This window comes from Arvicola amphibius, chromosome 3 (genome assembly GCF_903992535.2).
Source record: "Arvicola amphibius chromosome 3, mArvAmp1.2, whole genome shotgun sequence".
Classification (NCBI taxonomy): Eukaryota; Metazoa; Chordata; class Mammalia; order Rodentia; family Cricetidae; genus Arvicola; species Arvicola amphibius.
The window spans coordinates 53,464,064-53,476,883 of record NC_052049.1 but is presented as its reverse complement, the minus strand read 5'-3'; positions in this window follow the sequence as shown (position 1 = coordinate 53,476,883).

Sequence of the window (12,820 nt, the reverse complement as noted above, 5' to 3'; positions counted from 1 at the left end):
GTATTCGGCTCGCTATCAGATCCTCAGCAGCTGTCCGTACCTGGTTGCTGACTCCGTGTTCAACACCTGTTGAAATCCGAGCTCAGTTTTGATAGTTACTTTGTGCTGCTGTGTTAGTGGCTATAAGCGTGAAACACCATGTACAACGTGTCCTGCATGTCTTCAGAGCCAGATGCTCTAAACATCTTGTGTGTAAACAGCAGGCCCCGCTGCTCCGTGACTTGCCTGGCCTCTCCTGAACCTAACCTTACTCCAGCTGATTCCCATTATTTGAGCCCTCGATCCTTCCATCTGTTCCCTAGATGACTCAACTATTCAGTATTTATTGTACTTATCTTCTGTATTCCAAGGCAATAAGGATCAGCTGAGCACGCACAGCAGGCTGGAAATTTCCAGCTGGGCTCTCTTTTTTAAGCTAAAGATGCACTCTGTACAGAAGTCTAAGATTTCACTGCTACCGTCCCTTGGAACATCTAGGCAGGCACCCAAGTCTGTACATCTCCTATCCCCAAGATTTTACTTTAAGGGTTCTCAAGTAGGGGCCCGGCATCTGCGTTTTTAAAAAAAATTCAAATGACTTTCTATAAATATGTTATTGTATATAAATGCTTAAAGCAGGTTCATAACATAAATATGCAGTGTTATAATTTGGTCTCTGAGTACTGTGATTTAAAAAAAATACTCTGGCAAAAGCGATCTTAACAGAAAGAGGTTTTATTTGGCTCACATTCTCAAGTTATAGTCTATTATGTCCAAGAAGTCAAGGCAGGAACTTAAGGCAGTTAGTGACCCAAATGCAGAGAATGATGTTGCCCACTATGGGCTGGATCATCCCGTATTAATACAAAGCCAAGTCACTCCCACACAGCATGCCCACGGGCCAAACTAAGCTACTCACATAACCCCTCCTTCCAGAAGTTACGTCAGACCAATAAAACAAACTATAACAGGAATTGGGCTTGGTGGGTTTTTTTCACTTTTTAAAGAAAATGTATGTCTTCTTTTAGCAACCTTGTATTCTCAATATTCTTATAATAGTATTATCTATACTCAAATACTATACCAGTCACAAAATCCTGCAAACATACATATTCTCATGCTGTCTTGACAGTGTGGAAACACGCTATAATCCATATCTCTCTTCCGCTTATTCTCCTCACTGGTACATGAGCAGGGTTCTTAGCAAGATGTGTATTGTCAAGGAGACAGCCTAGGTTTGCTTCGCCATGATACGGAAATATTATCACTTTTTATATGTACCATCATGATAGAGGGGGAAGGGGCCCAGAAGCATGGCCTAGTGGAAATTCCTCCAAATCAACTATATATCTAGACCTTTAGTGTTTAAAACTCCAAGACTCGGCATCCGTCTGTCTTCCCCCACCCAGGTGATTCTGATAGTGGTGTTGCATTGAACATACTTCAAGAGTACAGATGTCAGGGTGTTCAAGTCTGTGGGCTGTGAGGGACCTTGTTCATTCATCAGTTGCCATGAAACTTAGAGTTCCAGGACGTGGAAGACTCCTAGCCTTTCTCAAGGCCGATGAAAATTAATTACTTAGTAATTCAGTGATGTAATTTAGTTTAGTAATTTCAGCGATGGAGGACGTGAATTGGGGAACGGGAAACAAACTTCTTTTTCTATGATCTGCCTCCAAAATTGGGCAGGCTAAAAAATGAAGAATCAGAATTCAGGTCTCAGCTGTGCCATAAATAAGCTATTTGTGACCTTGATCCCAGCAGTTCACCTTGTTCATCCGAGGTTCCAAGGCTGATTCACTATCCATCAACAACTCTTTCTTTTGTGGGGAAAGGAGTGGTTTGAGTTTCCTATGGCCCAATTCGGTCTCCAACTCATTATATAACCACGACGGTCCTTAAACTCCTGAGCCTCCTGCTTCCAGCTCCCCCGTGCTAGGATTACTGGTTTGCACCACCACACCCTGTTTGACAAGTATTTCTTGAACACTGCTAAGAGGTAAGCAATGTTCTAGATGCTGTGGATAATACAGTTTACCAGATAGAAGAGCAGGGCCTGTTGGAGCCAGGGAGATGGCTCAGCAGATAAAGGTACTTGACACACAAGCCTGGCAACCTGAGTCCAGTCCCCAGAACCCATGAAAAGGTGGAAGAAGAGAACAAACTCCTCAAAGGTGTTCTTTGACCTTCACGTGGGTACCCTGAGATAGAGAATGAGAATAATAAAATAAAATCATTCCCCATACGCACACATACATACCCACTAAATAAATAAGTAAATAAATAAAATGCATACAATAAATTAGTGTAATAATTTTTTTTTTTTTAGGTAGGACATCACTGAGAGTACCCACTCAGGGCAAATGGAGTGCTACTCATTTCTCTCCTTTGACCCTGTTTGCATTTTCTTCTCCTTGAGCTAAGCAATCTGCATTTAAAAATATCCTCAGAGTGACAGTCTCTCTCCTTCCTTTACTTTCCACACAAGGATGTGCAATCATCCCCATCCCGTCACCTCACCCCACACCAGAGTCTGCCATTGTTCTACCAAAGCACATGTGTATGTGTGGAGGTCCTCTTTTCCCACTATATGAATCCCAAGGATTAAATTCAGGTTCTCAGCCATGGTAGCAGGCAAATTTACCTGCTGAGGCATCTCACTGCCCCTTATTTCTAACTTTTACTAGGCCTATAGCCCTGGAGTGCTATTATTTTGAGAAGCACATATAAACCGTCTCTGTTTGGCTTTGGAATTAGTGTTTGTTTTGTTTGTTTGTTTTATGTGTGTGAGTATTTGCAAGCATGTATGTATATGCACGCCATGTTTGTGCTTGGTACCCATAGAGGCCAGAAAAAGTGTTGAGTCCTCTGGAACTGGATATGTGTAAGCTGTTATGTGCGTGTTGGGGACCAAGCTGGTCCTCTACAAGAGCGGCAAGTGCTCTTAACAGTTGGGGCGTCTTTCCAGTTCCTTCCTTATTTATTTATCTATCTGCTTAACAGTTGGGCCATCTTTCCAGTTCCTTCCTTATTTATTTATCTATCTGCTTACTTGTTTGTTAATTTATTTATCTGTTTATCTATCTGCTTATTTATGTTTGTTTGCTTGCTTGTTTATTTGTTGAGACAAAGCCTCACTACATAGCTTTGGCTCACCTGGAAATAACTATGTAGACCAGGCTGACTTCAAACTCAGAGATCTGTCTACCTCCTGAGTGCTGGGATTAAAGGTATGTGCCACAATACCTGAACCTCGGTTTTTGTTTTGTTGTTGTTGTTTTGAAACAGATCCTCTGCTTGTCGGCAGAGTTTTCTTGTTCCTCAGAGGCTTCCCAAATAACCAACCCGAAGACTCAACATTAATTACAAATGCTCGGCAGATAACTTAGACTTGTTACTAGCTAACTCTTACACTTAAATTAACCCATATTTCTTATCTATGGTTTGCCACATGGCTTAGTATATTTTCTCCTTATGGCATGGCCATCTTGCTCTTCCTGTGCCTGCCAGGGACTCACTCCACCCCTCTTCCTTCCAGTATCATTAGTTTGATTGGTCTACCTAACTTTCTCTTGCCTTTCTATAGGCCAATCAGCTTCTTTACTCACCAATGAGAATTATGCATATTCATAGTGTACAGAAAGATTGTTCCACAGTATCTGCTCTTCCTTTTTCACACAGACAAGCCAACAAGTAATCAAGAAGAATGGAATTTACCATTACTTAGGTCTGGCTCCTTCTCTGTGCTCACTCTGCTCTAGAAAGCTTCCTCGTCTAACTCTCCATTTCACCAACAAAGTCCATAAAGCACTGTCAGGATGTTTATTGCCCTGCCTATAGCTGATATCTTCATTTTTTTAAAATCTCACCCACTCAACCGCAGCACGTTGAAAGCAGGCGTGGTATGGTTTTAATCACTATGTCTCCATTATCTGGCACAATGATACCAAGAGTGGGTAGACAGGAGGGAGGTGGAACAAGGAAGCGGTAAGGAAAGGAGGGAAAGGGAGAGAGCCACAGTTCCATCTGGGCATCCTCGTCTTTTTTGTTTGTTTGTTTGTTTTTCAAGACAGTTTCTCTGTGTAGCCTTTGGAGCCTGTCCTGGAACTCTCTCTGTAGACCAGGCTAGCCTCAAACTCACAGAGATCCACCTGTGTTTACAGAGGTTTCTGTCCCACCATGGCCCACAGTCATTCAGTCCCAAAGAAATACACAGAGGTCTACATTCATTATAAACTGATTGGCCTAGTAGCTCAGGCTTCTTATTAACTCTTATAACTTATATTAACCCATAATACTTGTCTGTGTTAGTCACATGGCTTGGTATCTTTTTCGGTGAGACAGTCACATCTTGCTTCCTCTGTGTCTGGGTGATGACTGCAGACTGAAACTTTCATCTTCCTATAATTCTCATTGCCATGCCTCTACTTCCTGCCTGCTCACCATCGCCCTGCCTATACTTCCTGCCTGGCTACTGGGAAATCAGCATTTTATTAAAAATAATACAAGTGACAGGATAAAAGACCATTGTCCCACAGCAGTTAAACAAGAACTCTGAATCTAATATCCTTTGTTTAGCTTTTCTCCTGACCATTATCTATAACAACTTGTAACCAACATTCTTAACAAAGGAAAATATTCATAGTCCATTTTGGGGGAATGTGGACGTAGTTTTCTAGGCTACTTCCTGCTGATTGGGGGCACAGATAATCTTATGGAGACCTAAAGAAAATTTAGAATTATGATCAAGTCATGATTGGAGTATCCTGTGGGCTTGATTATCTCAGGAAGCAGTCTTGAATCTGTTCTGACTCAAAACTCAGGCATCTGGGCCATCCACTCCTATCGGAGATTTCTCAGGGGGTCTTCCTTGATCAAACATGATTTTTCTTAACCTGGAATGAATCCATAGCCTCTCATTTCCTGTGGTAACAAAAACAAAACCTCTTCTCTAAAGTAACATACCTTTTGACTTCAATTTTGAAGTCAAGATATTTTCAAAATACCTATCTTGGATTAATTCAGCAAAATTTATAAACAAATGTCTTTTAGCAGCTTTTGCTTCATCCTCAACATTCAAACAATTCAAAGAGAACATAATAACATACAGTATCCAGATTCTCTGTGTGTTTTCCATCTTTATGTGGCTTTATTTTAAACTCTAGTTCCTTTATTTTTATTTTTAATTTTTGGCTTTTTGATACAGGGTTTCTCTGTGTATCTTTGTCCTGGAACTCACTCTGTAGAACAGGCTGTCCTCGAAATCACGGACATCTGTCTGCCTCTGCCTTCCAAGTGTTGGGTTTAAAGATGTGTGCCATCACATCCAACTATTCTCTTTTTTTCTTTTTATTAAAGGACTTTATTCTTCTTTTTCATCTTTCCCAAGTCTGCATAAATTTTTAAACATACTAAATTGTTTAGAGGCTTTTTTGAATGACACTATCTTTACTGTATCTCTTTTTTTCTAACCACATGAGTCTTTAATTTGCTAAGTGATATGTCTAGGATTAAAGCCATGGCTTTGATGGCTGGATCCAGCTCATTCCTTAGTGTTATAAGATTATACCCTCATGGTAGAGGTACTGGCAGGAGCCATGTTTTTTGCCACACTCTATGGTTTTGCAAGGTTCCTGCCACCACCAAAAAGTATGTGGTCAGCTTTTCATCAACACCATTTAAGTGTTTCATGGCAGGACCTCTTAAAAGAGCTGCAGGTTTTTGCAGCTAAAGCTGAGTCAGGAAACCTCTCTTAAATGAGAGCAAGCAGAGCCCACCTGAGAAAGTGCTGCTATCAAGAAGCCATGCTTAACTCTATTCTTTTCTATCTAGAATAACTTCACAAGCTCTATCAGGCTTTTTAGTGGATTTGGTCAGCCCATGGGGACCAGTCCACACTTTTTTGGGATTGGTCTGCCAGCCTCGTGGCACGTTGGGCACTGTCTCTCCCATCCACAGCTTTAGCCGGCCATCAGATGTAGCAGGCTGCTACTCAGCACTCTGTGGCTAGCTACCCACACACCAGCCTGTGATCCCCACGGTGCACACATTCCACAACTAGCACTGATGGGAAACTTTGGGTTTTTTCTCTTTATTCTGGGCTCCAACTCTCTGAATCATTTGATTGGCTTAATAACTGTTCTTAATTTGTTTTACAAAGCATATTTTTTCAGTACCTAAGTAAGCAGCACGTGCTGCTGCTGGCATCTCTTGGCCATGTGGCTGCAACTGCAACATCTGCTGGCCGATAATGATCATTACACCTACTTCAATTCATTGCAATTACTATACGACAAGTAAGATCTGAAAAACTACAAAAAATAACTGATAACATCCAGGATTCAATAATTATTTTGCCTATATCATGGAAGGTATTGTGCAAGACTTATGCTATTTTCCTTCCTATTATTTGATTCTAGGAATTAGCTTTGTTTTCAATATTATGTCATTTAAAAAAATGATTTAATACTATGGGGAGGAAATTATCTGAAAGAATTTGTGCTGTTGAATCTAATTGTTGGAATCTGTTGAAAAGTTATGATATAGCCAAGGATGAGACATTATTTTTACTGGACAAGTTGGAATCCTCAGTGAAGACATTAGAACAGAACACTGGATAGGAGATTCAGACTTTTTAAAAGGCAGTAGTAAAAAGATTTGAAAAGATTGAGTAATATATTGAAATTGATGAGCAGAGACAGAAGGTACAAGGACAGGATTTAGCCTCATCAGTACATGCCAGACCGGATGACTTACACAGAGTTTCAACTGCATATCTGGTAATTTCCTCAGAAAAACCATCTGGCACAAAATACCCTAAGGTAGTCAAAGAATATGCATATGAATCAATACATATGAGCAATCTAAAAGAAATAAAACAAGCAATAGTTTCGTATGAGCTACATACACCACTTGTCAGGAAAATGGTGAAAACGTGGTCTTCAAGCACTAAGGCAACCCTACATGATTGGCTTCACTTAATCTCAACAGTCCTGGGAAGTGGACCTCAGCTGCTTTTCAACTGTTATTTGAGAGAAGAGGCAAAAAATTTTAGAACAACAGGGGAAAGCAATAGGATTTGGACTTTCTAAGGTCAAATTCTTGGCAAGGGTCATTACTCTGATCCTCAAGAACAGGCTCGCTACAACCAATGCACCTTGTCACTATGTAGCACAGCAGCTTTAAATACATGAGACAGGATTCAGGAACTAGAAAAGAGGACCAAGTCATATATTAGGGTTAAACAGGGCCAGAGAGAACCCTTTACTGACTTCTTACAAAGATTGACTAAGGCTGTACAATTAGGAGTGACAGACCCTGAAGCTAGATGTGTACTAACTGAATCCTTGGCTTTTGAAAATACCAATTTAGAATGTAAGGAGATGCTTGGGTCTTTAAAGGTTAGATCAGAGCCGGGCGGTGGTGGCACACGCCTTTAATCCCAGCACTCGGGAGGCAGAGGCAGGCGGATCTCTGTGAGTTTGAGACCAGCCTGGTCTACAAAAGCTAGCTCCAGGACAGGCTCTAAAAGCTGCAGAGAAACCCTGTCTCGAAAAAACAACAACAACAACAACAACAACAACAAAAAAGGTTAGATCAGCACCCATAGATGAATGGATCCTGCATACAATGAATGCTGAAACATTTGAGTATGTACTGAAGCTTGGGTAGGAGAAGCAATTTCCAATGGTATGAGGAGACACCAAATTACTAAATGTTTTAATTGTGGAAGAATAGGACATCTAAGAAGGGACTGTAGACAAAGAATTCCTAGGAATAATGTCTCCTATAGGAACAGCAAGAATAGGAGGACTCAGCCTTCTAGTATATGTAGGAGGTGTGGCAAAGGCTGACATTAGACTAACAAATGTAGGTCAATAAGAGACAAACAAGGCAACTCAATACTACCGGGAATCTCCTTGGGGGACCTCTCACAGGCCCCAATGCCCAACAAGGTCCAGTCATTCCCAGCAACTGTGGAGAACATGTCTCACCAGGAAAATTAAACAATCCAGTGCCTACTGTAAAAAAAAAAAAAAAAAAAAAAAAAAAAAAAAAAACCATACTGTTCTGGATGATGAAATAGACCTAGAGGATGAATAAAAAGAACTCCAGTAGGAAATAGAAAATGTATAAATAAATAATATAAATAAATAAATAATCAAAGACCAAAGCTAAGAGTGGGTATAAATGACATTGTAATTGAGAGATTACTAGACACAGGTGCAGATGTGACTATCATTATTCCAGAGTCTTGTCATCCGGATTGGCCTCTTCAAGAGGCAGATATTCAATTCCAAGGAATTGGAACCTTATGTCAAGTAAAACAAAGCACAAGATGGGCTGAATGCATAGGGACAGAAGGACAGAAAGGAAGGCTGAGGCCATATGTAGCTAATATTGCAGCAATGTTATGGGGCTGTGACCTATTGCAGCAATGAAATACCCAGGTAAACATTCCTGCAGTCCCAAAAACTCATGTTTCTGGGAAGGATATTATAAAAATAGGTTACCAGCCATTCAGGCTGTACAAGAACACCAAGCAACTAGCAAACTTTCAGAAGTACTAACAGCCTTGCCTTTAAAATGGTTAACTGAGAAATTCGTAGGGGTTAAACAATGGCCTTTAACATAAAACAAACTGCAGGCTTTAGAACACCTGGTACAGGAGCTATTAGATGCTTACCATATTGAAGAATCAACCAGCCTTGGAATTCTCCTGTATTTGTTGTTAAAAAGAAATCTGGAAAATGGAGAATGGTGACAGATCTAAGAGCTGTCAACAAGGTTATCCAACCTATGGGCCATCTAGTCTGGAATTCCTCTGCCTTTTCTATTACCAAAAGGATGGTCTCTTATAGTTATTGATTTAAAGGATCATTCTTCACTATACCTTTACAAGGAAAGAATCGAGAAAAATTTGCTTTCATAGTGCCTATTATAATAACTCTCAGCCTACTAGGAGATACCAATGGTCTGTCCTCCCACAGGGAATGCTCAATAGTTCCACCCTGTGCCAATACTTTGTAAATCAGCCAGTGAAAATAATACACAAGCAATTTCCTAAGTCTATCATCTACCATTACATGGATGACATTTTATTATCTGAATCAAATGCAGATACTTTAGAAAGAATGTTTGAAGAAGTAAAAAAGTTTTGCCTAAATGGGGATTACAAATGGCTCCTGAAAAAAAATACAAAGAACATATTCTGTCAATTACCTAGGTTGCAAAATAGGTTTATAGAAAATTAGAACACAAAAGGCACGAATTAGAAGAGACTGATTGTGGACTCTTAATGACTTTCAAAGATTATTAGGAAATATTTCCAGTCTATGAAATGGCTGTTGGGAGAACACCTGACCAAACACCATTGCCAGCAGGGAGAAACCCAAAGGATACTGAAAGGAATCAGATCTGGCAGACAAATGTGTTCCACTTTACAGAATTTAGAAAATTAAAATATGTACACCACACCATTGAAACTTATTCAGGTTCTCAATGGGCAACTGCCTTGCACTCAGAAAAGGCTGATTCAGTAATCACGCATTTATTAGAAGTTATGCCATCATGGGCATACCTGCACAAATAAAGACAGATAATTGTCAAGGATATGTGTCTAAGAAAATGAAATGGTTTTTTGCATTATAATAAAAAGTATATTATAGGTATACCAAACAATTCTAGAGATCAGGCAGTTATAGAAAGATCAAATTGAGCTATAAAGGATATGTTAAACAAACAGACAGAGATGAAAAATACCCCCAGAAATAGAATGCATAATGCTTTATTAACCTTGAATTCTCTTAATGCTAATTAGAAAGCAACAACAACAGCAAAGAGACATTGGATAATAGAAAAAAACTTCTGAATTAAATCAGTCAGTATATTTCAAGGATGTGCTGACCTCACAATGAAAACCAGGAGATGTACTACATTGGGGAAGGGGTTTTACTCTTGTTTCCACAGGAGAAGAAAAGCTGTGGATACAATAAAAATTGATAAAGGTTTGATTTGATAAAAAAAAAAAAACCTCTTGAGAAAGAGAAATGATGGTTCATCCACAGAAGTGACAATCATACAGGTGGTAAGAAAACCTCAAAAGGGTTGGGGCAGGGTTCTGTTCATGTCATTGCAGGAAAATATTCATCTTCAAAGATTGGAGAGACCTTGGACATCTAGATGCCTAAAGATAAAAAGATAGCTATCCTGAAAGAATCAACAAGCAAAGAGAAATCTGCCTTATGGTGCTGTATTATCTGCATGGTAAAATTTGATTATTTGGACAGATATACATCTCTACTTAATAAGAGCTGACTTTGGAGTTGGACAGTGTCTATCCTTCTCTAAATCCAAGCATGTTAGTAAAGAAGAAATTCAGAATTTCTGTCTCATGTCAGGAGCCATCTGGTATGGAACTGAAAGAAGATAGATTTTAAGGAAATGTTTTACTTTTCTCCATGTCCATTTCGTTTATATCATATCTTTCATTGAATATTTGTTTATGTGAATAATGCTTAAGTTTTCCACAGTGAACAGTAGATTTTCCTACAGTAATCTTTGAAGCTTCCAGGAAGAAGATGGGGCCCCATAACAATGACTCCACCTGGTTGACATGGTGTCATGATGCTGATAGCGCTACTATGAGACTGATTTTTGGGTACCAGCTATGAAAATGGTGTACCTTCTTACAACGTTCTGGCCAGAACTCCAAATAAAATCTTCAAAACAGACAAACAAACTAACTAACAAAAAGATCCTATTGACTACTCAGAGACCATTTGTAATTATACATGTAATTATACAAAACAGCAGTCTTGAAACTTAACCATCGTTTTACTTTTACAGGATCCCATAGAAAAAACATCGCCCCATGACAGCAGGAAACAATTCTAGAAGGCGACATCCCCTCTCCTAAAAAAGTTTGTCCTCACAGTTAGAGACACCATTTAAGGGATGATTATTATTCACATAGGTTGGGGGTTAGGGTGAAAATTATGAAGGTCTAGAGATCTCAAAAAAAAGGGAAGACTGAATGGCATAATAGGTAATTTAGTGTGAACTTATTCACACTAATAATAATAATAATAATAATAATAATGAGTAATACAATGAATACGTGTGAGCTATTATTTATGGACAATTTACACTCATATAGTTTCTTGTATATTGATACAAGTTCAAATTATATTTGTTATTTCTGATTACAATATTTGCACACCTATGCAAAGTTATTTTGTCATATTGTATGCATGCATGTTTCCACCTCTGTTTAAAACATTTTGTATACTGATACAATTTTAGGATATATTGATCATATTGCATTATATATTTCTACCTGTGATTAAGATATTTATACATTGTTTACATTTTTATGTCATTGTCCTTCTTTACTGTACAGTTGTTTAAAGATTGTTTAATATTCTGATATAAAGTCTTAATCTTTAAGTTATATAGGTGTTAAGTCAATAGTCACTCATGTTTGTTATACTTTTAGTCAGACTAATTAGGTTCTTTAGATATGTAGAGATTGTATTCTGTAGCGATAGGTAACCTTCAACCACTTCAAAGATCTGTAGAACGTGGCATTTAAATAACTTAGAATTCTGTTGACATGAGACATGATTGCTCCTGACAGCACCAATCTTTTCCCAAGAGTGTTGAGCACAAAAAAATACTCTACATAGAGTTTGTCTTCTTCTTGGAACAGCTGAACTTTGGGCAAGAAACTGCCCATGCCTGACAATGTGTCACAATGTGACAATGTGCACGATGTCCAGACTGGACAAGCAGGATACAAGAAACAAGACTGCCAAATCTTGCCAAGAAAAGGTATGACAGTTTTGAAATTTTTCCTGCCTCTGAAAATGGTCTGTCAGTTACTCTAGGCCTTATCCAAAATTGTTTGCTTCAACATTGCAAATAAGACTTTGTGTGATTGCTCAGGCAGCCAGTTGCCTCTGTCATCTACTGCATATTCTGGAAGCTGCTTGATTGAACTTCCTGCCTACTCAAGTAATATTATCTCCCTTCTCAGGCCTTCGATGGGGTTGAAGATTAGATTGTTGTAGTTACTGTCTTATGTTCTAGCCAAGCCATTTCCAATACAAGACTTAGACTCCTTAGGATAGAATGTTTATTAAAACATTTAGTATATGTTCCTTGCTTAATATTGTTTATGCTGGTTGTAATTCTAATCATATACTTGATATCTGTTCCTAATGTATATAGTTTTGTATTGGGCTTGGAACTCTCTTATTTAAACAAAAGTGGGAGGTGCTATGGGAGCTCCTTCTGCTCCTTTAGCCAAGAGCCTTTAAGATACCAGCCTACTTGGTTATAAATTCAGCTGTAAGACGTGCACTCACTCTCTTGCTTCCGGCTCTCACTTTCAGCTGCTAGACTTTGTTCCTGTTCCCTGTTCATGCAGAGGATTGTGATTTAGGACAGTGATCTGTAAGTCTTTCCTAAGTAAATAACCCTTTATTATACATAATTCTGAACTAGTGTGGGATTATTTTGTATCTTCCTGCCATCACACCTGCCTCTTCCTCCCAAGTATTGGGATTAAAGTCATGTGCCACCACTGCCCGGCAGGCATCCTCATCTTTGCTGACATTATGGAAATGTCTTTTGCATAGCTATCCCATTGCAAGTGTTCTTAAGTGGTATTGCTTCTTTGCCAAAACTTTCACAGTATTGGAGACTATAAGCAAAGTAATAAGTTTAACATCATCTCCTAAAGCCCTTCCTATTGTTATTTAAAAAATGCTGCGTGTCCCCGGCCTGGCAGAGACTCGCGGGTCCCGAGCAGCTAGTCCCAAGGCAGAGATGGGCAAGA